The 27939-nt window shown below is 42.7% G+C and overlaps 1 long non-coding RNA gene across 26 annotated transcripts in view; it reads right to left on the bottom strand.

Moving 5' to 3' along the window:
* LOC123781986 (uncharacterized) overlaps positions 1-27939 on the bottom strand; it is a 69673-nt gene that overhangs the window by 18865 nt on the left and 22869 nt on the right. For 2 of the 26 annotated variants that reach the window (XR_015727788.1, XR_015727787.1), the window contains exons 2-4: positions 26165-27447; positions 20498-26047; positions 9630-19584 (exon numbers count right to left, since the gene is read on the bottom strand). This is a non-coding gene — a long non-coding RNA (uncharacterized LOC123781986). Of the gene's footprint in view, positions 1-299; positions 19585-20497; positions 26126-26164; positions 27448-27939 lie in introns of those variants that run through there. The other 24 variants (XR_015727792.1, XR_015727793.1, XR_015727778.1 and 21 more) reach the window with 23 other exon arrangements.

The following is a 27939-nucleotide window of genomic DNA, read 5'->3' as shown; positions in this document are numbered from 1 at the left end:
TGCATTTCCTATGTTTGACGTCCCGTGTGTCTAGTTATTTGAAGACTTCCTTCCCAATCTGAATTTGTCCTCACTTACAATTAGCATGGCATGATTTACGCAACTCCAAACTCCCTTATACTTCCTTCAGCACTTTGCCCCAGGAGTGATTCTGCTAACTCCAAAAATTACTCAGTCACATAATGTTGGCTGTGTATTGAATTGCATTTTTTTATGAAGACTTTACTTTTAATCTGGGAAATGTCAGTGACAAAACTTGTTTCCAATGAAAACAACCCTCATCAGCCACATTCTTTCTGTTTTTTTTTTTTTAAGATTTTATTTATTTATTTGACAGAGAGAGAGAGAGACAGCCAGCGAGAGGGGGAACACAAGCAGGGAGAGTGGGAGAGGAAGAAGCAGGCTCCCCACGGAGGAGCCTGATGTGGGGCTCAATCCCAGATCGATGGGATCACGCCCTGAGCCGAAGGCAGACGCTTAACGACTGAGCCACCCAGGCGCCCCTCTGGCTCTATCTTTCATGAGTATCTTAGGTCATGGGAAGAGGCCCAGATCAACGTGATCTGTGATGACATGGATTCTGTGACCAGAACCGGTGGGGCCTCATCCAGACTCGCGCAGTCTTCAGTTGGGTGAGTACGTCAGCAGGGGGGGACCCTGCCTTTGGTGTTATGGGGACCTTGGGATTTCCAGCCAAGAACAAACAATTCTTGCTTTATTCCACCTAGAGTAACTACTTAATTAGGAGCTTGGTGGTGGAAGGAAGAAGAAAAACTAGTCTGTAAAAATAATTCTAGGGAAAATTAGGGAAAGAATGACCATTTCATCATTCACTCATTCTTTCATTCGTCTTACATTTACCGAGCATCTACTTAGGTCAGACACTATGCTCAGGATATCAGCACGAGCAGCTCCATATGTCATTTTGACCTTTGAGTTATAATGAATCAATGATTGAATGACCACATTAACAAACAAAAGTCAGCATTACACTATAATTTTTCAAGCCTTTCAGAGTTCACACAAATTCTAGTGAAGTGTTTCAGAAGGTCTGAGATGTTGGAGTCACATAAAGTAGGGGCTTTCTGATGTTTTTTGATTGCATCCCACTGAAAGCGAGATGCCTTAGATCACAACTTAGTCCATACACACACACACACACACACACACACACACACACACTTCTGTTCAACTGTATTTTTTAAAATGCTGGTCCTAACCCATTAAAATTGATTTCATGCCCAATGGGTTGTAACCAGAAGTTTGAAAAGCACTGCCACAGGATACTCGACGTCAGTGGCTCTCAGCCGAGGCTGAACATAATCAACTCTGGAGGCTTTTGTAAAAATACCAATGCCTGGGCCCTACCCCAGACCAACCAAATTCGAATCTGGAGGTGCCGTCTGAGTACTGGTGCTTTATTAAAGTCCCCCTTGTGATTCGAATGAGCACTGAGGGTTAGCAATCACTACTCTACATAATGGGAAATGTTCCTTAAAAAAATACAACTGCCACTTTCACCATATAAGTAATATGTGCACCTACTGAAAAATTCAAATTTATATTTATAAAATAAAAACTAAGTCTCTGGCTTAACCTCATACCCCTCACTTCTGCTGTCTAGAGGTAAACATTATAAATAGCTTCTTGTGTATCCTCCCCCAGATTGTTGGGCAAATACAGGAATCTACATCGTTTTCACAAGTTTTATATTTCCAAAGAATTTTAATACTATGTTGACGAGCTATAAAAATTACTGTTGGTATTTTTATGAGGATTACATTGGATTTATGGATAGATTTATGGTAAACTGGTATGTTTACTTTCTTGAATCTTCTTATTCAGGAATATGATAGATCTTTTCATTTGTTCAATGTTTTTAATGTCCTTCAAGAAAGTATTACAGTTCTTTTAATGTATATGTCTTATACATTTGTTATTAAGTTTCTACCTAGGTGTCCTATCTTTTTTATGCTATTGTAAATGAGATAAGTTGCCTCATTCCATTTTATAGCTAAATACTGTTTATTGAAATGCTGCGGAGTGTGGTTATTAATTTTGAAAACAGTCCACCTAACTGAATTATCATCTATTGCTAATAGAATTTCCCTCAATTGATTATTTTGCATTTTCTACATAAACAATTACATAGTCTAAAGATAGTAATAATTTGTCTCCTCAGTTGAGGTATTGACACTGCATATTTTTCTCTTATCTAATTGCATTGACTGGTATTTTCAAAACAATGAATTTTAATTTGGGATGATTCCAGAAAGTAACGTCTATTATATAAATGACTTAAAGCTAAGAATTATGCACACAATATGTAGGCATGTTAAGACTGAGGAAAAAATACAGAGAACTTAGTAAAATTACTTTCAATAATTTTCTTCAGTTCCTTTTTTCTTTAAAAGTCTGTCAGGGGCCCCTGGGTGGCCTAATCGGTTAAGCGTCAAACTCTTGATTTCGACTCAGGTCATGATCTCGACTCAGGTCATGATCTCAGAGCCCTGAGATCAAGCCCCGTGCTGGGCTCCATGCTGGGCGTGGAGCCTACTTGGGATTCTCTCTCTCCCTCTACCCCTCACTTCCCCCCTCAAATAATAATAATAATAATAATAATAATAATAATAATAAAATATTAATTTAGGGCAGAAGACATGAATAGACACTTTTTCAAAGAAGACCTCCAGATGGCCAACAGACACATGAAAAGATGCTCCCCACATCACTCATCACCAGGAAATACAGATCAAAACCACGATGAGATACCACCTCACACCTGTCAGAACGGCTAAAATTAACAACACAGGAAACAACAGATGTTGGCAAGGATGTGGAGAAAGGGAACCCCCCCTACACTGTTGGTGGGAATGCAAACTGGTGCGACCACTCTGGAAAACAGTATGGAGGTTCCTCAAAAAGTTAAAAATAGAACTACCCTATGACCCTGCAATTGCACTACTGGGTATTTACTCCAAAGATACAAAAACACAGATTTAAAGGGGTACAATGGCAATGAACCACGAGAGACTATGGACTCTGGGAAACAAACTGAGGGTTTCAGAGGGGAGGGGGAGGACGGGGATGGGGGATGGGCTAGCCCGGTGAAGGATATTAAGGAGGGCACGTATTGCATGGAGCACTGGGTGTTATACGCAAACAATGAATCATGGAACACTACATCAAAAACTAATGTACTGTATGGTGACTAACATAACATAATACAAAATTTTAAAAAATAAACAAATAAATCGGGGGGCCTGGGTGGCACAGCGGTTAAGCGCCTGCCTTCGGCTCAGGGCGTGATCCTGGCGTTCTGGGATCGAGCCCCACATCAGGCTCCTCTGCTGGGAGCCTGCTTCTTCCTCTCCCACTCCCCTGCTTGTGTTCCCTCTCTCACTGGCTGTCTCTATCTCTGTCAAATAAAAAAAAAAAATCTTAAAAAATAAATAAATAAATAAATAAATAAATAAAGCCTAAAGCCAGGGGGAAAAAAGCTTTAATTTCCATAAGAGCTTATATAAACATTTGTTCATGCATTTAATAATAATAATAAATTAGTGGAATGTGAATTACCTGAATCTAGTGGTATCTTTTTTATATGTTTTATAATTACATCCTCCATGAATTCAGTGAGAATCAATTTCTTCTTTTACTTAACCAACTAGAATTTTGAAAATTCATTCTTGGACAAAATGTTTATCATGATAATAAAAGCAAAAGGTAAATAAAATTTTCTGCAACCCAAAAAATAAAAAATAAATAAAAGGGTACAATGCAATGTCCGCTGCAATGTTCATTCACAGCAGTGTTATCAACAATAGCCAAACTATGAAAAGAACCCAAAAGAACCCAAATATCTATCGATTGATGAATGGATAAAGAAGATGTGGTCCATATATACAACGGAATATTAGCCATCAGAAAGGGTGAAATCTTGCCATTCTCAATGACGTGGATGGAGTGAGAGCGTGTTAGCTAAGCAGATAAGTTAGAGAAAAACAAATACCATATGATTTCACTCATACGTGGAATTTAAGAAAAAAAAAACAGATGAACATATGGGAGAGGGAAAAAGAAAAAAAACAGAAAGAGGGAAACAAACCATAAGAGACTCTTAAAAAGATAGTGAACAAACTAAGGGGTGATGGAGGGAGGTGAGTGGGGGGTAGGCTAGGTGGGTAATGGTTGTAAAGGAGGGTACTTGTCATGATGGGCACTGGGTATTGTATGTAAGTGACGCATCACTGAATTCTACTCCTGAAACCAACATTTCACTGTATGTTAACTAACTAGAAATTAAACAAAAATTTGAAAAGAAAAAAATAATTTTAAAAAAGTCTGTCAATTTTAAAGAAAAATGTTATTCTTTCATATTTGTTAATATCAAAGTTATGATTTCATCGTGGATTTCATAACAGAATTGCCCATGTCTCTTTTATTATCATTGTCAGATTTGGTTTCACTGTGTTGCAACTTTGTAATAATAATAATTTAGGAGCTATTACTCTTTTTTATGCTTTGGAATAATTTAAAAAGAGTTTAAAGTATCCCTTGGAAAAAAAAATAAAGTATCCCTTGAATTTGATTTATATAATTCACCTGAAAACATCTTGTCCTGATGTTTTTTTAGCTTTTGACAAGTTCCTCATATTTTTCCATGGTAATTTATCTGTTTTAGCAGAGCTTCCAGATAAAATGTAGGACATCCAATTAAATCTGAATTTCAGAAAAGCAACCAATAATTTTTAGTATAATATTGCATGAGACATACTCAAAAACTCTTATTTATCTGAAATGCAAATTTAACAGGGGGGGTTCTTATATTTCTATTTATTAAATCTGATGACCCTAGTTAGAAATCCTATTGTCGTGTGAACTTTGGTAACATTTTCCTAGAAAATTTTATTTTTCACTTAGGTTTTCAGAAGGATCAACATAACTTTGAGCGAAGTGATCTCTTGAAATATTTCCTCATTTCTAATTTTATGTTTCTTTCTATTTTTTTATTGGAGCAATTAGTGGTTTATTTTGTTGGTTAAATGAAAAGCAGCTCTTGAAATTATCTGTTCTCCTGCTTTTCCGATTAATAAATTAGTAGTGTTTATATGTTAATGTCTATGGATTCCTTCCTCATCCATTCTTCGGTTCCTTTTGCCATTCCTTGACTAGGAGAGATCAGGCTGGAGAGGAAATTCTGGAATTCCCAGACAGTAGCTACTACTCTTCTGAGTAGGTAGGGGATAAGAAGAGATGGGACCCTGAAATGCCAACATTTACACCCCTAGTAGAGAAGAATGAAGTCAAAAGGAAGCCTGGGAAGGAGTAGCCAGTTGAGTCAGCCTAGAGCCAGGAGAATATTAAATCTCAACCACTCTAGGCTTCAGCTTACTCACTCATGAAATGGGAATAATAGTATCTGCCTTTTCATCTTAATGTGTGCAACATTCCCAACACATAGTAGGTGTTCAGGTATGATTATGGACAGCCAGTCTCCACAGTGGGGCTGCATCTTCTGGTGCCCAAGTCTAAGCTGGAGTCCCAGTCATTTGTCCTCCCCGTCCTGGGGTCGGACCCTGTACTTCTGTGTTGTTTTCGGGGGCCCTCTGACTGTGCTCTGCACCTGACGTTCTGTCCTCATGTCCTAAGGACCCGCTACCCTTGAATCCAGAGAAGCCACCGCTGCAGTCAGCACCCTGCTCTTGGCCATCTGCACCTTTCTCTCCAGAACTTGCTCTCCCTGCGGCTCGTTTTCATCTGCTGTCCTCTCTTCTGGACTCAAGGCTTCCCTTTGCCTTTGGTCTTTGGACTCGCCACAACTCCTGAGCTTCCAAAGCCCTCTGGCCTGGCCACACAGCTGGAAGATAACTAAGTCCCAGGGATGTCACGCACAGCGTGCTGACTGTAACACAGCCGTGTGATACGTGGCAAAGCTGTTCAAAGAAGTCCTATGAGTTCTCATCACAAGGAGAACACTGTTTTCCTTTTTTTTCTTTCTTTTCTTTGCAACGTATCTTTAGAAGATGGTTGTCAGCTGAACCTATTGTGGTCATCATCTCACACTCTATGTAGATCACGCCATCACACTGTGCGCTTTAAGAGTGTACAGGGATGTCTGTTGATTATTTCTCAAGAAAGCCAGGGGGAAACGCAAATATCCAGACAGCGTATCTGCCATGTAAATGGCTGTCGCACCTCAAGAACCTTGCTCCCCAGGACTCTTAGACCTCTCGCGTCTCCCCTTCTCCCTGTCATGTGGATGATGCATTCACGTAACTTCCTTAGTTCAGCCCACAACTGTGGGTGCTGCTTGCCGTTCGTTAGATACTGCTTGCTTTGATATTACCATCCAGTATAGTGGTTATTTAAATTTAATTGTTAACATTTAAAAGTTAGTGTAAATGTAATTAAAGTTCAATTAAAATAATTCTGTTTCTCAGTCACAGTAGCCACCCCTCCAGGGCTCAGTAGCCCCCACGGCTGGTGGCTGCCCATGTATCCAGCATGGCTTAGAGAACACTTCCGTCACCGCAGAAAGTTCTAAGGGCGGTGCTGCCCTAAGCTATCACTTGGCACATAGAGCCAGGAACTTTGCTCAGTCACCCTTGGAAATGCAGAATCAGGCAGATTAACCCCTAGCTAGGTCCTGCTCTTCTCATTTCCAGGAGCGACATCAGTTCCCTGCTACTGGAGATTAGAAAAACCCGAAGCTGTCAACCTAGAAAACAGATATTTGGTTCAAAATATTTCTGTGTGGAGAAGAAGAAATCATGGGGTGTCACCTGGACTGTGTTTTCAGAATCACCTCTACATTTTTAAAGAGAAAACAAAGGAGGCAATAATCCCTGCTTTCCTTTCCCTTTCTTCTGGGGCTTGGAGTTGCTGAAGCAGGTTTAAGAACGATGCTCTTGTCCCTGCATCCAGCCCGCCTCCCTGCTTTCAGGATGGGAGGGTATATGGGGGGCAGGTGAACAAGAGGACCAAGTCACCTTGTCCCTGACAATATACTTGCTTCATGTTCTATGGACCTATTGTCTCGGGGGACACGTAGGATGACAGAGTTGTGGGGGAAGGGCTGGCTGTGCCCATGGCCGGACCGAAGTCAGAGAGGGGGCCAGTGAACAGAACAGTTTCAGCTGCCTCTGCTGTAGACAATAATGTCCCCGGGTTTTTTGGTGGCATCTGCACTGGTGTCCATCACCATCCATTTCCCTCCCCCGGTAAGCTGTGGCTGAGCCTCTGGCTCCTGGCTTCGAGAACTGCCCTGCAGAGCTGCCTCCCCTGTGCCACATTAAGGCAGAAAGCCAAGGGCATCCAAGTCCATCTTTGGAAGGCTGAACACGCCGTCAGCTGTGGGCCGAGCCGCAGGTGCACGACCCCGCGGCGTTAAAGATTATGTGGCATCCGAATCCCCGAGCCTGCTGAGTCTATGATCCGAGGGCCACCCTGCCTCCTCCAGGCCAGTGTCTGCTGGCACGGGGCAGTCTGAAAGTCAAACCCGTGATGCTTTCCGGCCATGGGATCCCAGCGAGGCTTTCTTCCTGCCAAGGGGAAGAAGGGTTTGCTGAGCCTGCTAGGAGCCTTAGATAGTGTCTCGTAAACCCAGCATGAGGGCGTCCTTCACACTGGCCCCTAGGGAACCCCACATTGCCACATAGCTCAAATGGCTGCCAATGACTTTTCTGTTAAAACTCAACAATCCACTGAGACATTTTATAACATAAAAATACAATTTTATATCTGAAAGCAATAACAAAATTAACCCTGGGAAAACATATTTGCTCTCAAATACAACTGCGTAGGGGTTACGATATATAAATACGTCTTCAAAATGACTAATAGGACATAGAGTATTGGGCAAAGGGCATAAAAAACAAAAGTAAAATTACCCATTTTCATGAGAGAAAATATTCACTATTCCTAGTAATCAGATAAATGACAAAAGTTCAAATAAGGCCACACCATAGTTTGACATGGAAACATTTGTAAAATGATGCACGAGCCAGGGGATCAGTGGACAGTAAAACAGACAGGTTCACATTTTGTTCTCTTTCCCATAGAAGGTCGAACCCCTCGAGCAATCTGTCGACTGCTTGTCTTTCTTTCCTGCCCCCATAACGCATGGGGACACCCAGCAGTACGGCACCCTCTCCATACCTCCTAGAATCTGTGCTACCGAAGACACCAGCCAGCAGATTGTGGTTAAACCCTACGCGGACTCTTTGGTCATCATTCTGCCTCACTGACCAGCTGCACTGTGCACTGACAACCAGCCCCTCACTTTTACCCCATCACGCCTGCTGCCTCTTCCAACCACTCCCTTGCATCTCCCTCCTCTGTGGGCTTCTTGTCCGCCACCTGAGTCTGCTGGCCTCCCTACCACTCTAAGCCCATAGAGTCTCACTGGGCCATCTTGTCGACCTGGACGGCAGGCGGTGTCTGAGGCACATGCAGCGGGAAGGCTGATCGCCTATCACCCCTTTGAACAAAACACTCTCCAAACAATTGCTCGACATTTATTCAAAGGCGAAGCTTGCACGGCCCCCACAAAAAAAGCCAAAAGCACTACAGCTGGTCAGACACCCTCCTCAGAAAGCAGTCCTTGAGGATGTAACACCTCACCCCAACTGACTTATCAGAATGAGGGTTCTTACAAATATGATTGATACTGTCTTGTTGGAGAGATTTAGCCCTCTTTCAAGGCTGACGTCCTGGCCTCCTCACTCCATTGCTGTGGATCAATGACTCTTGAATGTATTGTATTCAACCTAGAGTTCCTCCAGACCCATGGATGCGAGAACTCACTTTGCTTCCACTTGTAATTCCTCTTCAAGTTTGGGATGTTCAAAACTAAACTCAGGGCACCCAGTCCCTGCCCTCCGTACCCTTCAAGCCAGATCCTCCGCCCGTGCACCCTTTCTGCCCCGCTGGCACCGCCACCCACCCACCGTAGACCTCCCACACACTCAAGAGTTTCCATCTACTCTGCACTCATCTGCTTCCTGTATCTAATCGGTGACTAAATTATTTTGATTTTATTCCCTAAATAACCTGAGAACTGTCCCTTCTACTCTCATTGCCATTCCCTTATTTAAAGGACGATTTTCTCACCTGGATTACTTCTGTAGCCTCTCAGCTGACCTCCCGACCTCCGGGTTCTTCCCATCTTCCATATGCTCTCCACTTGGTAGCCCTAGTGACCTTTATACAATGCAGATTTGATCACTTGCCTCTCCTACTGAAGACATTTCAGTGACTCTTTATTCTCCCCGAGATAATGACCAAGGTCCTCAAATGCCTCAGAAGAATCTTATAATTCTTGCTGGTCCCTATACACTCCTGTCTTTGAAGGGCTGACACCTTATCGTTCAGCATTATTGTGCTTCTTTCGGTAACTTTCCGTAACTTGCATGTGCCTATGCCATCTCCAAAAATCTTTGTACATTCTATTTCTGCTACCAAAAGTCTTCTTAATCTTTGCTTAATCAGGCCTCAGCTTGGTGGACACTCCTTCAGCAAGCCTCCCTGCCCCTAGTGGCACCGTTTGGAGCTGGCTCTATCGTCCAGCAGCACAGGGACTCCCCATGTCCTGACACGTGGGGCACCATATCATAAGCACTTCCTACCTTTCTCTGTGCCCTGTAAGCGTACGAGCTCTCTGAGGGTTCGGGCCAGTCCTTCCTCCTTCCCTGAGAGTCACAGGGCCTGGGACAGAGCCAGCCACTGCCACTGACCAGTATGCACTGAAAGAATAAAAGGACTATGTTAAAAACTTCTAAAATGTGCATGTCCTTCTGAGAATCTATCCTGATAATCACAAATACAGTTTCTGATTTCTGCACAAATATGTTTGTTTAAAAATTATTTATAATAGAAGAAACACTAGTAATAACAAAGGTACAACAGAGGAAGAAAGGTCAAGTTAATGATGACGAATCTATGTGAAAAAATGCTAAGTAGCCATATTATATTTCTTGTCATATAATATTAAGGGAAGAAAATGTAGAATGCAAAGCTGCGTGTTGCAATTTTGTAAAAAGTAGATTTAGTGAAGGAAAAGATAAGGAAGGAATTCGGCAACATGGTAATAAGTTATGTCTCTAAGTGATGGGATTGTGGGTCGTTTACATTTTTCTATGTCTTTTTCTATATTTTCCAAATTTTCTTTTTTTAAAAAAATTTTATTTATTTATTTATTTATTTATTTATTTATTTATTTATTTATTTGTCAGAGAGAGGGAGAGAGCAAGCACAAGCAGGGGGAGCAGCAGGCAGAGGCAGAGGGAGAAGCAGGCTCCCGGCTGAGCAGGGAGCCCAATGTGGGGCTCGATTCCAGGACCTTGGGATCATGACCTGAACCAAAGGCAGAGGCTTAACTGACTGAGCCACCCAGGCATCCCTATTTTCCAAATTTTCTTAATTGAATGTTAGTTAACAATATTCTTCTAATTAGAAATACACATGGGTATGCTCATGGGCACAATCAGGCATGTCCCCCTCGGACTCCCCAGCATCGAAAGACCCAGGTCAGGTGATAGAACTCTGGGTCCCACTCTGGGAATGACTCTGCCCGGGACAAGCTATGGTGCTCCAACAGGACGTGCCCATCACACCAAAATTCTGCCAAGCACCTTCTCTGGCTTCCTGGTTAACTTCCAAGGCCCCTATCAATACCTTATCCTGCCCCTCTGTACCTGACCACCTGACGCCTCTGTTCCTCATCATAGAAACCTCCTCCCTCTTTCCAGCAGCCTCATCCAATGTGCAAGACAAAGTTCCTCCAAGTTCTTGGATTGGTCCTGAACCAAATGTGCCTTCCTACCAGGTCTTTACATCTTACTTCCTCAGTATGCAGACAACCTTCTGCCCCGAACGCGGTGAGCAGCTGGCTGTGTGGTGACTTGGGGAAGGTAGACTCTGAGAGCCGAAAGGCACCTTCCGATCACCCCTATCAACTCCCTCTTTTGCAAATGAGGACATGAAGGTCACACACAACAAGAAAGAGCAAAGCTTAAACTAGATCCTGTGCCTGGGTTCCATCTGCTGACATATTAGGTACCGATTTCACATGGTCTCTAAGGTATATATTTTTTGAAACATCTAATTCTTTTAAGAACTGAAACTTTAATATACTGGTGAACTATGTGTCATTAACCCCAGGTGGGCTTGAGAGAGAAATGGAGCACAGGGGCAGTGATGTTCCACTCCACGGAGAGACTCATGAAAATGACATGCATGGGAAGGCTGAGAACCAGACCTGGTGAGTTACTTGGGGAACCCCGGAGAGGTGCCCCGGACAGTCCCAGTGAGTTTTGCTGGGTACTCTGGGGACACCGGCCTTCCTCTTCCTCTCCAACTCCGCCTCCACCATTGCAGACCCTAAAACCAGCAGTCGTGCTCCCAGCATCTGCCAAAGGGCTGACCGCAGCTGGCAGCCCACAAGGCCTGCTAGGAGCATGCTGATGTCTGACGTGGAGAGGCACCTCCCGTGCTGAAGCTGAGTCCCTAGCTTGCTGGCCTGAGCTCCAGTCCTTCCTTCCTCTTTCAAGGCCCCAGCTCTTTCACTGGCATCTGTTCTTGGACTGTAGTCTGCTCTCCTCACGAAAGCAACATGAATCACCTGCCTGGTGACCTCCATCAGTGTGTCCTGCTCAACTATCCCTTCTCTCTGCCTGCCTTCTTCTTAGGGCTCTCCCTGCTGGCTCATCCAGAGAGCCTCTGTAGCTGCAGCCCACCCCAGGACTCCAGTTCCAGACACGTCGAAATCCTGAAGTGACTCAAACAAGAATGCTTGCTACATCATTATACCCGTGATGAGTCAAAAATTCCGAGTGTATGAGTGTCCTCAGCATCCCCCCGCCCTCCGCCAGGCTCACCTTCTCCACCGGCCCTCTAGGGAGATTCTGTTTTACCAGCTCCATCCACAACCTTGTGTGATACAGAATAAGTAGAAAGGGAAGGGGGAGGAGAGGCACCCAGGCTGGAACTGGGAAGAACTTGCTGATGGTTGAGAAAAAGAAACTTAGGAAGAGTTACTGCAGGCAATTTGAGTTATTTAAAAATTTGGTTGTCTCATGACGTGTTTCTTTTATCGGGTGATCTCTCTTGTGCTGGATCACGTGTGATCATGTGGACCATAGCTTCAATAAGGCTGCACATTATTTTTGTGAAAAATACTAGTGAATATGGCAAATGGTTTCTTCCCCCCCCCCAAATTTATCTATGTCGGAGAATGCACAGTAATATGCCATGTCTACCATAATACTTGGATTTGGGGACAACATATGAGAAACGAGGATAAAACAAACAACCTTCTTAAAAAAAAAAAAAAAAAAACCTGACCCTTTTGCATGCTGACCATCCTAAAGATGCTACTGAGTATAGCGGAGAACGGAACTCGAAGGCCAGCTCTCCGGGCCAGCATGTGATTCACTGTGGTCTTGCTTTTCTCACCAACCAAGAAGATCGAAGTCTCTAACGTATCATACAGGGCTTTCTAGGTTCCAAGTGGTATCTTATGTATTAGCAAATCTGGATGTTCAGAACCAGCTGGGATGACGTGGAATGTAACTGTAGCTCGATTAGAAGATGATAAAACTGAAGTTCACAAAGGCGTTAAGGAGTTCGCTCAAGGTCATGTGGCCAGAAGGAGCAGCTGCTGCTGATGGAAAAAATTGTCCAGAATCCAGATGAGCCGAATATCCCCAAAACCCTGATGAGATTCAGTTGAATGATTCAAATGTCTTTGATACTGTGAGAGAGTGGGAGTACTTATTAGTTGATTGTTAGCAGGAAAGAAGCTATTTAGATTATGATAGATGTTCCACCCTGAAAATGAAAGAAATCGGGTTGCTGTTCATTTAACGACTTCATACAGTGATTCTGTGATACTTAGGACTCCCTAGGTCCCATGCTGACAGCTCCACCATCACAAAGACATGGGAAAGCATTAGAATCACTTAGTTAACATGGGGGCTTGACAATGATTCATAATGGTAGAGCGAGATTTCAGAACTTCTCAACCAGGCTGGAGGAGGAAGCTGAAAATTCTCAAGCCAGGAACTTTGCAAAGTTGCTGACAATAGACTTTTGCTCTACACCAAAGTCATTTGAATCTGCATTGACAAGGAGAGGAAAAACTGTTCTAAAAATTTCTCTAGTTGATTGGTACAAGAATATACCAGCACCATGCCAGTGAGTGGTAGGCCACATTTTGTGCCAAGAACAGCATGGTGGGGACACTCTTCCATTGGTTATTGTGCGTTCAGGTGCCAACAGGGCAGCGAGAGAAACTCATGCTTATTTCTCCTTCAAATACATTGTCATCTTTAAAATGTTTGCAAAAACTCTTCCACTAAACACATTAGCAGTTGGAGCTCTGGTCAGGACCCAAATACCTGAGGTGTGACTCTACTTCTATACTTCCTTGGAGATGTCCTGAAAATCAATCTGTCCTTTCCTCGATTCATGTGAAACACAGATGACTCCTCCTCTTTGCAGAGAAGAGAAAAGGGTCATGGACTCAGGGTCATTTTGAGAAGGTGGAAGTACACGATAAGATGAAAAGCAGGAGACGGGTACCTGCATACACCTGGACGCTGACCTCTCCCGGGGTGCCTCCGAGCCTGCCTCAGGGACGTGCCGCTGACAGCACAGAGGAGAGAAGCAGCCCACGGATCACTCCCCTTCCCTTCTCTACTCTGAGACCTTCCACTCACTCCTCTCAAAGCTTTCTCCTTCCTGAAATGATCTTTTCATCTTTCTCTCTCCTTCTGAACTTTAAAGTACCAACACTTTACCTCCGATGTCAAATATTCCTTATGAGACTTGTTGAATTGTTACCTTTTATTTGTGGCAGAAATTCACAGCATCCTACGAATGTACAGCCTCTTCCTCCTTTCTTTTCTAAGGAGGGTGGGTCCCCCAAAAGATCCTGGTTTAGCCAAGCTCTCTCGAATATCTAGAGAGCTGGGGGCATACCAGCAGCACGTGGCCTGAGAGGGAAGGACAAAGAAAGTCAGAGAAGAAAAGAGAAGGGAGAGACAAGGATGGATGCTATGGGGATAATTTGGGGAAAGAGGAACAATATCCAAAGAGGAATTTTGGAAAGCTTCACTTAATGATACAGGATGCAATTCCCACCTTTGTCTTCCAGAGCCCACCTTTCAGAAATTTCTAGTGAGAATCTTTCACAGCATCCCCTGCGTGTGTTTATTTGGATGCAATAATGCCCTGAGACTGACCTGAAGGTGGAAACTTACTGGATACATTCAAATTATAGAGTGTTACAGAAATCCTCTTATGTAACTTCTCATGTGTGTTGCCTTGCCTCTCTAAATTACATACTTCCTGAAAATAATAATTTGAGGCTATACAATTAATTCTCTGGATTTCTAGCATATTGCCCACCACTGTGTCTTATATGTGATAAATACTCATTAGGTATTTTATTTCTTGATTGACAGGGAAAGCATGTTGGCAAGAATTATTATAATTTGGTACAGTGAGGAGCCAATATTTTACAATGTGAGAGAATCAAGAGCTCGGCAAAAGGATACATTTTTGTTGGGATTTTTTTTTTTTACTAGGCAGAGGCTAGTACAGGTTAGGTATAACTGTGTTCATATTAACCTTGGAAGAAAAAGTTTACTGCTCAATGCCAGGCTCAGAGAAATACGAATGCCTATAAGCCACTGTGTGCTATTGGTGTTGTTACTTTCTCAGTCAAATTATTTCCAGTAATTGTCAATACGCACCAGTCAAATTGCCTAGCAGCGTGGTCTCTGAGAGACCACCCTGCCTCAAGCTTAGAAAGGTTGTCTTAGGGGAAGTAAACTGTGGACTAAGAGGATTCTGGAGCAGTGGAATGCTGGTAAGTCTTTAATAACTTGAATAACTGGCCTGCAGTCTATGCCAATTTCCATGGTGTAAGCGCTCTCATCATGGCCGATTCATGATGTCACGGGACGCGGAATTGGAAAGAGATGTGCATAATCAGCTCTTCGGAGCTAGCACATGTCAGTTCCAGCGCACCACTGATCCTAAGGCTGTCCCCTTCTGGCCACCCAAAGAGCACATCTGCAAACTGCAAGAGATGGTGGGGGTTTTGTGGGGGGGAGGGGTTCTTTCAGAAACATGAGGCTGAGACTCAGAAAAGTTACACAAGGCACCAGGAATTATTTTTAGAGCATTACAGAAAGAAAAAATATAGAGAGAATACAAATATTAGTTCAGTCAACCAGCTAATAAAATATACCCCCTTACAGTGAGTGTTACATTTGCAAAGACCTCTCAAATTTCATTACTGCCCTGGGCTACTATGGGTATCCAAGGAGAGCCAGAACATTAGAACTATATGCTGTTAAAACCTTAGAGGTCATCCAACTAGCTCCTTTGAAGCATGTGATTTTATTCTGATAAGCGCAGAACAAGGAATATGCCAGCATCTGAACTTAGGTCAACCATCTGAAGATTTCTCCTCTGTTTGGCCCAAATCCTTTTGCATCCAACACTCCATTAGAACTCTCTTCTGTGTCTTGTTTTCCCCAGAGCTTAACTAAGATGTGCTAACTTGCACGGGTCTGGTGACCCACAAAACTGGGAACAAGCTTAAAACAACCGAGAGCCTGTTGCAAGTCAATTTTGTCAGTTTAAAGCAATCTCATCCTGGTATGTGTGTCGCCAAGTGGTGTCAAGTGTGTGAGCAGGCATGCCCTGCACACCCGCTCTCCATCCTCAGTGCCCAGCTACCCCCTGCCCAACCCCCAGCCCAATCCCTGTACCTACCACAGGGAGAAGAGAAATGGGTAAGGACTGGCTCAAGGTTCTTATCTATTCTGATCAACTGGCCCTTTTCTAAATAATTAATGAAAAGACCTACTCTAAAAGGTTATGAACACCTCACAGTTAGGACTCATGCCCAGTAATTCTTATAAAAGCTACCAAACAAGCTTCCAGGTTTGAGTGGTAAGCCTAATGAGGTGTATAACGGTACGCTCCCTTTTAGGCGAAAGAGGTCACAGGCTGAGCTGGATGAGGGGAGGGTAATGTACTTCACATGTCCATTCTGATTCATATTTCCAATGATCTCTGTTACCCTTACCCCAGAATGTCCGTCCTTGACCCAGAGCTTGGTGGATTTTCAGAATTTAGCCTCTCAGAAAAGAGAGCCAGGATCAGAGAGCTCTGAATGAATTATTAATAAGCATTAATGACAATACAAAGGGGTCACACTGACTGAATTCCTACAGTTTACATACTTCCATTGTCCATCCCATTGACATGTGAAATGGCAATCTTGTGCCAGAAAAATAATCCAGAACAACCTTCCGCCTCTGACACTGGAAAAAATAGACATTTTGTGGAAGAGCTTGGTTGCCCTCTTTAATTCTAACATCATGGGTTAAGGATGTACCCAAAAAAAGTTCCTAAATAACAAATTTGGCTTTGCCTTTCACTGAGCTAACCAAACTTTTGGACCATATGTATTTTATTCCGTCAAGATGGACCATATTTTAACATTCTGTAAAAAAACAAAATTTCCTTACCAGTCCAGCTTTAAAACACTAACTTTACATCAAAAACTAGGGATGTACTGTATGGTGACTAACATAATATAATAAAAAATTATTATAAAAAATAAAAAATAAATAAAACACTAAATTTCAGCTCAGCTGAAACTTAATAAAATGTGTTGAGTTGAATAAAAATAAAGACCATGGATGTAGTTTTATAAAGGCTAATGATGCATTTCTTTGAGCTCTAATCTCTATATCAGAAAGTTGACACTTCTTACAGCATCTGGTCTGGTGATGTATTTTGCTGCTGTTTTATTCCTGTTAATGCTTTTTCCCTTAAATTCTCTTTGGCACTATCTATCTTTTAAAATTTGGTTACTAAATAATTACCTGGTGTACCTTTTCTCTTGTTCTTATTCTCTACAGATCTGTATCATTTTGTTTTACATACATTCCTTTAAAGTAGAATACAGCTGAATTTTGGGTTTGTTTTTTTAAAGATTTTAAGTAATCTCTACACCCAGCGTGGGGCTCCAACTCACAACCCCGAGGCCCTGAGTCCCACACTGTTCCGACTGAGCCAGCCAGGCGCCCCAGCTGAATTTTGTTTTTTATTTGTTCTCCTAGCTTCTGTCTTAAGCTAATGGGTAGATGTAATCGTAATCATAATCATGCTTACACTCGAACTAATACATCTCAGGTTGTGTTTAGTTCATCACCTTTTTTACCCACTTCTTCATTTCCCTCTTCCTGCCTTCTGTTGAATTTATAGGATTTTCTATATCCCAACTTTTGTCTCCCATGGAAAGTTTGGAAAATGGAGATTATATTTATATTATGTTTATAATTATTTTTAAATATGTAACATACATACTGAACTCTAACTTTAACATATTTAACTATTCAGAGGGCTTTTTTTTTTGCTTTACTAAAATCATAGCCTTTACTTAGTTATTTGTATTTTGTAATCTATTGTTACTTACACTGACTAACATATTTTATTAATTCCTGTCTTTATCGCTGTGTGTCTTTTTTTCTATCTCATGTCAGGTCTCCTTTCTCCCTGGTGACATACAGCCTCTAACAGTGAAGGCTTCTGATTGGTGAAGGTCTGTGTCTTCATATGTCTGAAAATGTCTCTATTTTACATTCAATCTTGAATGATAGTCTGGATGGGTATAAAATTTAAGGTTGAAAATTGTTTCCATCAGTATTTGAAGTCCATTGTCTTCTGGCATCTGTTGCTGCTGAGAAGTCTCTCTCATTGTAATGCCTTTGCCAGTAATCTGTCTTTTCTCCCTGGCAATCTTCATTTTCTTTTTGCTTCTGACATTCTAGATTTTCACTCTGATGTCAAGTCAGAGATTTAATTTAGTTAACTGTATTAGCATTTGTTGGTTGCTTTCAATTTGGGGACACGTGACTTTCTTTAATTCTGGAAAGCTTCTAGCCATTAGATCTATCAGTTTATACACCACATACCTGAATAGCTCTTTCATATTTTTACTCAGCTCTCTTGATGCTGCATTCTAGGTAATTCTCAGTATTGTCCTTCAGTTCATTGATTTTCTCTTCATGTCCAGTCTAGTGTTTAAATCATTGATGAAGCTTTTAATGCCAATAACAACATCTTTTATTTCCAAAGTTTTATTTTTTTTATTACGATATGTTAGTCACTGTACAGTACATCATTAATTTTTTTATAAAGATGTTATTTATTTATTTGACAGAGAGAGAGAGACAGCCAGCAAGAGAGGGAACACAAGCGGGGGAGTGGGAGAGGCAGAAGCAGGCTCCCAGCGGAGCAGGGAGCCCAATGTGGGGCTCGATCCCAGGACCCTGGGATCACTCCCTGAGCCAAAGGCAGATGCTTAATGACTGAGCCACAGGCGCCCCCAGTGCATCCTTAGTTTTTGATGTAGTGTTCCATGATTCATTGTTTGCATATAACACCCAGTGCTCCATGCAATACTGCCCCCCTTAATACCCTTCACCGGGCTAGCCCATCCCCCAGCCCCCTCCCCTCTAAAACCCTCTGTTTCCCAGAGTCCATAGTTTTAAACTGATTCTTAGTCATGTCTACACAGCCTTGTTTTATTTCACAATCTTTTGTTCTTGTTATGAATAGTATTCTTTTATTTATCTCTTTGAGCATCTAAACTTACCTATGTTAATGTGTTTCTCAGATTGATAACCTGTTTTGACTCCTGGACTTCATTCATACTCATTGTCAATTTTGTTTTCTATTTCAGCATCAAATACCTTTGTGTATTTTACAAACCAAAAAAGGCTTTTGAAGCCTATAGATTTGTAGGATCATTTCAAGGTGTTTATTTTGTTGTTTGTTCCGTTTTTATGTCTCCCTTCCTCTGTGTCCCAGACTCCCTGTCCCTAAGTTTGGAGACTGTGCTCATCCAACTGCCTGTATCCCCTGCCCGGGGTTGGGTCTCATGTCGTTATGCAGACCCCCACTCAGGAGATGATATCTACCACCTTGGTCAATAGGAGGTTTCCTGAGGCCTGTCGCCCTCATGTCCGTGCTCTTCCTTGGTCTACCACTTTGTCTGTTAGCAGCAGCTTTTCACAGCTTCCTCTTCCGAGCCTGCTGCTAGCCCCCACGCAGGTGGAAGGCTGTCGTCTCCCTTCTCCTGCAGTACCCACACTGCTCTGCCCTTGCTGCTTCCAGTCCCAGAGACCAGCGGGCACATAGCTCTGCCTCCTCACTGGTTTGCATTGTTGTTCCATTTCTAGGGAGGGAGGGTTACACTAAATGTTAAGGTAACTGTGGTTATTCATTTTTTTTCTTTTTCTAATCAATTATTGCTATATGCTTGAAAAATGTGAATACTTCAAACTGAATTTACTGCGCTTTCCTGTCCATTTACAACAATAAAAATGAACATTCATTAAATACTTATGTGCCAGGCATTGTGCTGAGTATTTTCATATCTTACCTCATTTAGTTCTTAAAATACTTCAGCGAGGCAGGTGCTTTTCTGTATCTCTATACCAGAAGAAATCAACACTCCGTAGAACTGAAGTCATGTGTTCTCTGACACATATTCTGGCAGGGACAAAACGGGATTTGAATCCAGTATGCCTGACTCAAAAGCCAGAGCGACTGGCTTTGATATGGTAAGGATAAGAAAACATCTCTTAATAATAATCTGACATTACCAGCTTTATGACCCTGGAGAAGAAGCCACAAGAAGAGGGAGAATGTGGGCTGTGGTTCTGTGGCGCTGGCTTCTAGTTAGAGTTCTTTTACTAACTACCAGAGAGACCTGGGGTGTCACTGAAGCAGAGGCAGGCTAAGTATTTTCTCTAGAAAATGAGGTTATTAACACTTGATTTTTCTCCCTTTTTCCTTATGAAGGTCATATATATTAATATATATATACACACACACATATACACATGCACATATACATGTATATGAGAGAGATCTATAACAGATCCAAAAATTTTTTAAAAACATGAAATATCACATATTTTTTATTTTATATTGGTTTCAAGCTTTTTTTCCTGTATTGAAACCAAGAGGTGTCACAAGCGAAGTTTATATTATTTTCCTTGAATATATTGCCTGAAACTTGCCCACACCGAGCTCATTTGCTATTTCGCTACGTACGCGTGAAACCTCATGAGATCTTACGATGGTTTATCCCTGTTTAACATTTCACTTGCATCTTTAATTGTGGAGACCTCACTGTGTACTCTCCGACCCAAATCACTTATAACACTATTAAATAAACTCCTAACATTTTGTTTCCACCTGGAGAAGCAACTCTTTTCTTCCATCTTTTATTTCCTATTACGCTCATTCTTTATCTACAGCAAAACAGATACTCCCCACCCCCCGCACCCTGACTGGTGGCCAATGTCTTGACTGTTCCATAGCTTTTTATCAGCATTTGTTCTCTTATCAAGGGGGAAACATCATACAATGGAAAGACCAGATTATGAAGCAAACCCACCTCGGGCATCTACTAGTAGCCTGACCGGGGCCGGTTACTTAGCATTCTTGACGGCAGTTTTCTCATCTGTAAAATGAAGGTAACAGCAATCCTGAAGAAAGGATGCGATGACTTTGTAAGACCAAGTATCCTAAAGGCCAAGTAGGGTATCTGACACAGAGTAGATTTTCGATAAATACGGATTCACTATCTGAAGCCTGAAAGTATTTATTTGCAGCAAACTCATAGAAAAGCACACGTTGACTACATTAACCATACTCCAGTGATGCAAATAACTTGCTGCTTTCTTCATTTTTATTGCACTGTCGAGTTCAATAAAGCAGCAACACACCTTGATGTTCAATGTTGATAGATAATGATGACTCCTTTCAAACTCCGACGAGCACGTAGGCTTCATTTTCCACAGAAGTGGTGGCCCCTTGTAAAGCGACTCAAGTCTCTGAGAGGAAAGAAGTGCAGGATTCTGAGTAAGGATGGTGACTGTGATGAAGCCTGCAGAAGTGTCAGTTCCAAGCCCTGGGACCATCAGTGACATCCTTTATAAACTGTGGACAAGCGGTTTGTGTGACTCATTGGTGGCTGCAGCGTGATGTCTAGCCAAATGCAAGTCTATCCCTGAGAAATCAGTGAACTTGGCAATCATGTTTCATAACCTATGGTTCCATAGGTGTAGACAGAAAGAGTGCAACCTGAATAGAACTTTTAGGAACTTTCTGGTCCGGGGTTTCCTAGGTTGAGTAATGCTAGAGTGTGTGTGTGTGTGTGTGTGTGTGTGTGTGTGTGTGTGCGCGCGCGCGCGCTCACGTGCGTGCGCGTACATGTGTAGGGACTCAGGGAAACTGGAACTTAGAGAAGGAGAAGGAAAGGAGAAAGACAGGAGGGAAGAAGGGGAGCAGGGAAGGGAATAGCAGGGAGTCTCATTTCCGTCTCCATTCACCTTCCTCTTAAACAAGTATCCCCATCACTAACATGTGCCTCTTTTCTAACTGCGTATTTCCGGAAAGTCGTACTGTCAGGTTCAATAAAGCAGAGAATTCTCTAATTTTCAATATTGATTGCTAATGATGACTCATTTCAAACTCCAACAAATATGTAAGCTTCATTCTCCACATAAGCAGTGGGACCGTTTACAGCTAACTTGCTAAGAGGATATTTCTGCATATTTCCAGAGAGTTGCACAGATTCATATTATTGTTATTATATACTATAGGAAATAGCATAATTTCTTCCTAGAGGAAAGGAGATATATTTGCAGCCTGTTCTTTCATAACTATATTTATTTGCACAGTAGACTTCTTTCCAAGTCACTGAGTCATATCTTCCCAGACACAAAACTGAAACCTCCTTTTCTTTATATCGGGAGATTGACATTCTCATATAACATTTCATAATAAAGTCTTCAAAGGTCACATTTAAACTATATGAAATGTATATGAAATAAAGTCATTGAGAACTGGAGGTATTACAAGCCTCAAGCTAACAGGCTGGCTTAATAAAGAACCACAGGAGCTGGCAGAATAGAAAGTCAGACTAAAGCCAGGAATGAAGCCCCTCTCTCACTTTTTATAGGCTTGACTTCCAGTATTTCGGGTGCTGCCCAGGAAAGCATCTTTAACCAGATTACTCCAAAACTAGTATTTTCCCACTTAAATAAAAATGTGCTGTGTGGAATCAATAGCATCACATTTAAAACAGGTTGACTTTATATCTGTTGTAGCCCCCTTTTATACTACTATGGGTTTGGCACAGTGCTGAAAATTCCAACAGCTTCTTGAAAGACTAAAATCCTTCTGCTTGGCACTTACTGTTACTTCTCCAATGTTCGTGAAACCACCATCCTATCTCATCTCAGGGAATTTGCTTCAGGGAAACTAAATTTATGTTTCTATTATCCCTGAACATGTGCAAATTTTTGTAAGACGATAATGCAAAGTGTGGCAGGATTGGTGAGCAGCATTGAAATTCTGTCCTCCAAACGAAGACGTGTATAACAATAAGAGAAAAGCTATGGCTTCCCAGTTAAATATTACCCTCTGCTAAGCACCAACAACTTTCATTATTAGAAGGCACAAAAATAAGTCCTTCCCTACTTCTTCCCACCCACACTGCCCTGGAAGCTTCTAAGGAGTCATAACCCAGATGTCACTGTGGCTTTCCCAGACTCATAGGAACTGTATTAGAATAGGTTAAATTCCCTGTAGAAACATAAAGCCCAGAAACCTGGGAATTCCTGAAACTCTTAAGTTCTCAGGGCCACTTTTTCACTGGTTATCTTGCTAGACAGATGTGACATTCAGCCTCTTCTTCAACACACACACACACACACACACACCTCATTATACAAAACCAGTTTTCTTAAAGGCTGAAGGATCATGAAAAAGGACACGGATTCAACACATTTCAAATGACACAGCATCCCACTGTACATGTGGCTGTCCTGAGACATTCTTTTGACCTTCCTTTGTCCACAGTCTCCATCAAGGAGGTTCTTCCCTGACCCTTTCTCTCTGCCTCCTCTCCTCCTTCCCTGTACTTCCTGGACCGCCCTCTGAATTCTTCCCCCAGCTCCTCCTGCAGGGGTGCAGAACAGTTCAGTTCCCCTCCCCCTGCAGGTCGTGCTCCCAAAGGCTCTGGGCTGCTGCACAGACAACAGCAGGGACCCACTCCCTTAGAAAGACAAAGCGGTTGCACGCATCCTTTTCCCAATACGTGGCATCTATTTCCCCTAAGTTTTGTGTCTTTTTAAAAATTTCAAAAACATTTTACATCTTTTTTCATTTTCTGTCAAATACATTTGTAGTTTATAAGGTTTTAGTCTCACGGTTTATTGACTTTAACAGATAAACTTATTTGCTCCCCCAGCGGAAATTGTATAGAGGAGTACATTCTCTCTTTCACGATTTGACGGAGAGCTAAATTGCCTGCAGTAAGGCTGATCGTAATTTTCTAGTCTTTCTATGTCTTCATTGTGCTACCATGAAGCTTTCTTTGCTCTTGATGCATAAACGCAGAGTCTCACGTGGCTTTGGGAAGCTTAGAAAAACAGACTCTCCCATAGTTGCGGGGCAAGGAGCTACAGGAATCGATACCTGACTCTGTACTAGGTATTGATGTCATTACATTATTAAAGTCAGCATGGAGCTGGTTGTGAGAAATGTTCTAAACTGTAGTTTAATAACCATCCAGGATATACTGGCAGCATCATGTTTAGTATCAAGTAGCTTTTAAAAAAAAATTAAATGACCCCATTTAATAGTTATTTTTTTCTTTTCTAATGGAATTCATCCTTTCGGTATCCAGACTAAATTTTAAGGCCACCCTCTTTCATGGACCACTGCTAATTGGGAAAAGGTGACCCAAACTCACTATGCCTTCAGGAACATTTTCAAACTGATGTGCATTTGTTAGTCACAATGGTGCTTCTATTAGCTACCCAGTGTCCGTACATTGGATCGTCAGGAGAAGCCTCTCCGAGGAGATGCCATCTGAGCTGAGACGTGAAGAGACTGTCACGGGAAGATCAGAGGCATAGCAAGTGTTAAGGCCTTGAGGTGAGAACACACTGGGGATGTTGAAAGGACAGAAGAGGCCAGATTGGCTGGTGCACTGAGCTAGGGCCAATATTCAGGAGGCCAGCAGGGACTAGATGCCACAGGGCTTTGAGGTCAAGGTAAGAAGACTGACCTTGATTGTCAGTAGTAATGGGAAGTCACGAAGGGATGGAAGCAGGGGGGTGGTACTGGTGTCATTTCAGTCTTTACTAGATTGCTCTGGCTGCTGTCAGGAGAAGGACCAGAGGGGGCCGGGGAGAAAGCAGAGATCTATAGGGAGGCTCCCATCCTAGTGTAGGTGAAAAATGATGGGGCTTGGCCCATAAGAGCCAATGAAGAGGGAGGAGGGCAGAATGGGGACATATGCCATACAAATACGTACCACCCAACACCAGTACCAAATTAACTGTGCCCCACAATGACGCTCACGCATGGCGGCCACGAGAATCCATTTGATGTCACTGGTTATTTGCAAGGAAACATAGGCTCCCTTCACTAGCGCCAGGTCTGCTCTTGAGAACCACTGCTTTCAAATAGTGCAGGCAGCATGGTGGGAGATGCGTTTGCTCCTTGACATCAGCAGGTGAACTTTCCGAAGTATCACATGAACTATTTTCATCTGCAGAATATTGGAGGTAATTCTTTCGCATCAGTGCCTGATGAGGCTTAATTAGTTAATGCTTACAGGGTGGTTAAAAATGAAAAATGAAAAATGTTTAAATGTCAGCTATGACTCTGCTTAATTGTATTGTAAGCTCTTAGCTCAGAAGCTTGCTGAGAATTCCTCTTTGAACCGACAGCTATTCTCAAGGGATGGTAAGAAGACAGGAGCAGCCTTTTCTAACTGCAATCACAAGTCCATCTATCACTTCACATTCTTTTCCAGAAAGGAGGTAGGAATCAAGTCCCATGGAGGGGTTCTTCATTATCTTCTAGAAAACCATGTCAGACAGTCGTTTTTATGAGAAGATGATGCCCATAGAAATACCACCACTATTCAGTATAATCAGAGAATAAACGTCTCCAGAAACTGTCTACCTTAAAAGCATCAAATCCTTTTTATTTTAACCAATTCTGAAGGATATCTCTCTTAAATGTTGGGCACACTTCCCTACATGTGGGGAGGTATATTCCACATGACTTAATCTTTCTTTCCACATTCCAGGTTCACGATTCCAACAATGAGTACCGTGTCGTGCTGTGAGTGAGGGATACCTACAGGACCTGTCACGTTCCTGAGTCGTCACTACCACTAAATGGTCTGCCCCTGTGGCTTTTTTTTTTTTTTTGGTGGATTTTCCATCTTTTACTGTCAAGCCATCTATTGTCACTTACTGTAACTGTCATGTTCACTCCGATGACTCCTCATTTGTTGTTTTTAATCGGCTGCAAGCAGAATTGTGCATGAAATAACAAGAGAAGGAGTTTAAAGTGAGGAGATGAGGATGTTCTGTTTTGAGTGAAAGTGTTTTGAGTTTTATCATCTCTGTTGGGACCATGTGGAAGACTGTAGAGCACTGGCATTAGTTTATAAATGGAAAAGCAAACTGAGAAGGGATTTATCATTACGACTCACTCTTGCTGTTCGGTTTCCTATTGCCACTGCGAAAACTTCCTGTAGGCTTAGAGAACAACACAAATGCGTTACCGTACAGTTCTGGAGATGAGAAGTCCGAGTGGGGCTTCCTGGACTCGGGTCAAGGCATCAACAGACAAATGCTTTACCATACAGTTCTGGAGATGAGAAGACCGAGGGGGGGGCTTCCTGGACGCGGGTTAAGGCATCAACAGACAAATGCGTTACCGTACAGTTCTAGAGATGAGAAGTCCGAGGGGGGGGCTTCCTGGACGCGGGTTAAGGCATCAACAGACAAATGCGTTACCGTACAGTTCTGGAGATGAGAAGTCCGAGGGGGGCTTCCTGGACGCGGGTCAAGGCATCAACAGACAAATGCATTACCGTACAGTTCTGGAGATGAGAAGTCCGAGGGGGGGCTTCCTGGACACGGGTTAAGGCATCAACAGACAAATGCGTTACCGTACAGTTCTGGAGATGAGAAGTCCGAGGGGGCGCTTCCTGGACACGGGTCAAGGCATCAACAGACAAATGCATTACCATACAGTTCTGGAGATGAGAAGTCCGAGGGGGGGCTTCCTGGACGCGGGTTAAGGCATCAAAAGGACTCTTTCCTCTTGAAGGCACTAGAGCATAGTGTGCTGCTTTGTCTTTTTCCAGCTTCTAGAAGATGCCGCTTTGCTTGGCTTATAGTTTCTTTCCATCTTTAAAGTCAGCAGCAAAGAGGAGCACCTGGGTGGCTCAGTTGGTTAAGCATTCGACTCTTGGTTTCCGCTCAGGTTGTAATCTCAGGGTCATGAGATAGAGCCCTGTGCCGGGGTCTGTGCTTAACCAGCAGTTTGTTCAAGACTCCTCCCTTGCCCTCTGTCCCTCCTACCCCCCACTCCACGTGCTCTCTCTTTCTCTAAAATAAATTAGTAACTCTGGGGCGTCTGGGTGTCTCAGTTGGTTGATGCATCAGACTCTTGAGTCTGGCTTAGGTCATGACCTGAAGGTTGTGAGATTGAGTCCCACATCAGGCTCTGCATTCAGCAGGGAGTCTGCTTGAGATTCTCTCCCTCTCCCTCTGCCCCCACCAAATAAATAAATTTTTCAAAAAAATAAAGTCAGCAGCAGAACATTTTCAAATCTCTATCTGACTGCCACACTCCACTTTTGTCATCGCCTCTCCTTCTCTGACCCTTTTTAAGGACCCTTGTGATGGCATCGGGTGCTTTCAGATAACCCAGGAGAGTGTGTCCATCTCAATGTCCCTAACTACACCTGCCTCACAAGGTAACATCATCACAAGTTCCGGAGGGGATTAAGACACGGACATCTTCGATGGGCTGTTGTTCTGTCCACCACACTTGCCAAATGTGAGCCTCTTTAGCTTTGTGTTGGACATGGAAACAGGTAGCTGTTTATCACTTTTTAAATTACCAATTTTCTTAAAGCTTCAAAGGATCTCACAATCTAAACCATTTAAGGAAACTGGAAGGTTTACTTCCTTTCTGTGTAAGTCAAGATGTGGGGATTTAACTGCACCTGCCGTCAGGGCTGGACTCACCTTCCCTTCCTGTCGGGGATAGGAATTCGCCTACACTTCCACTCTAGGGACTCAGAGGACTCTCTTACCTTTATTACATCCTTAAATGTCCAATCAGGGAGGCTCATCTACACAGAGGTGACCAAGGTGCTGTTTGGAGTGGATCCCAGAGGCAAAACTTTGACTGCATTACAGAAAGAATGGGGTGCTGGGCATGTGCTCCTTCCTTCAGATGTCCAGCTGGCCAGAGACACCTATCTCTTGTATTCAGAATGTATCCGGCTCCTTGTGATACCTGCATGTGGTATGGAGATAGAATGGGCACACCTGTGTTAATAATCTGTGTTAAATGAATAATGAGATTCTTATAAAAGTTAGATAATTCAAGAAATGTTTCTATTTACTCTTAAAGAGGACAAAAGTTCAGCCACACAAATCTGGAAACATACTTTCATTTATTTGTGTGCTGAGAAATTGAGGTAAACAAGAGAGGTGAAGTCTCTGCCCTTAGCGGGTTTATGTTCTAATTTGGGGAGGCAGACCCACATAATCAAAACCAAAACAAATTTTTAATGTGATTGGAGATTGTCATTAGGACCATCAAATAAACTGGGCTGGGGTTGCCAACCAGTTGAACTTCAGGGAAAGCCTTTCTAAGGTGGCACAGTTAGTCTGAGCTCTGAACGATCTGGGGGCAACTGTGGGAAGAGCCGTAGGCAGAGGGAACAATGCAAAGACCTCCAAGGTAGAGAAGAGCCAAGCAGGTGGAAAGACTAAAGGTCAGTTC

This window comes from Ursus americanus, chromosome 19, assembly GCF_024610735.1.
Source record: "Ursus americanus isolate L20-20 chromosome 19, mUrsAme1.1.p, whole genome shotgun sequence".
In the NCBI taxonomy this organism is placed as follows: domain Eukaryota; kingdom Metazoa; phylum Chordata; class Mammalia; order Carnivora; family Ursidae; genus Ursus; species Ursus americanus.
Note: the sequence above shows the minus strand (reverse complement) of the source record. Positions and strands in the feature narration are given on the sequence as shown.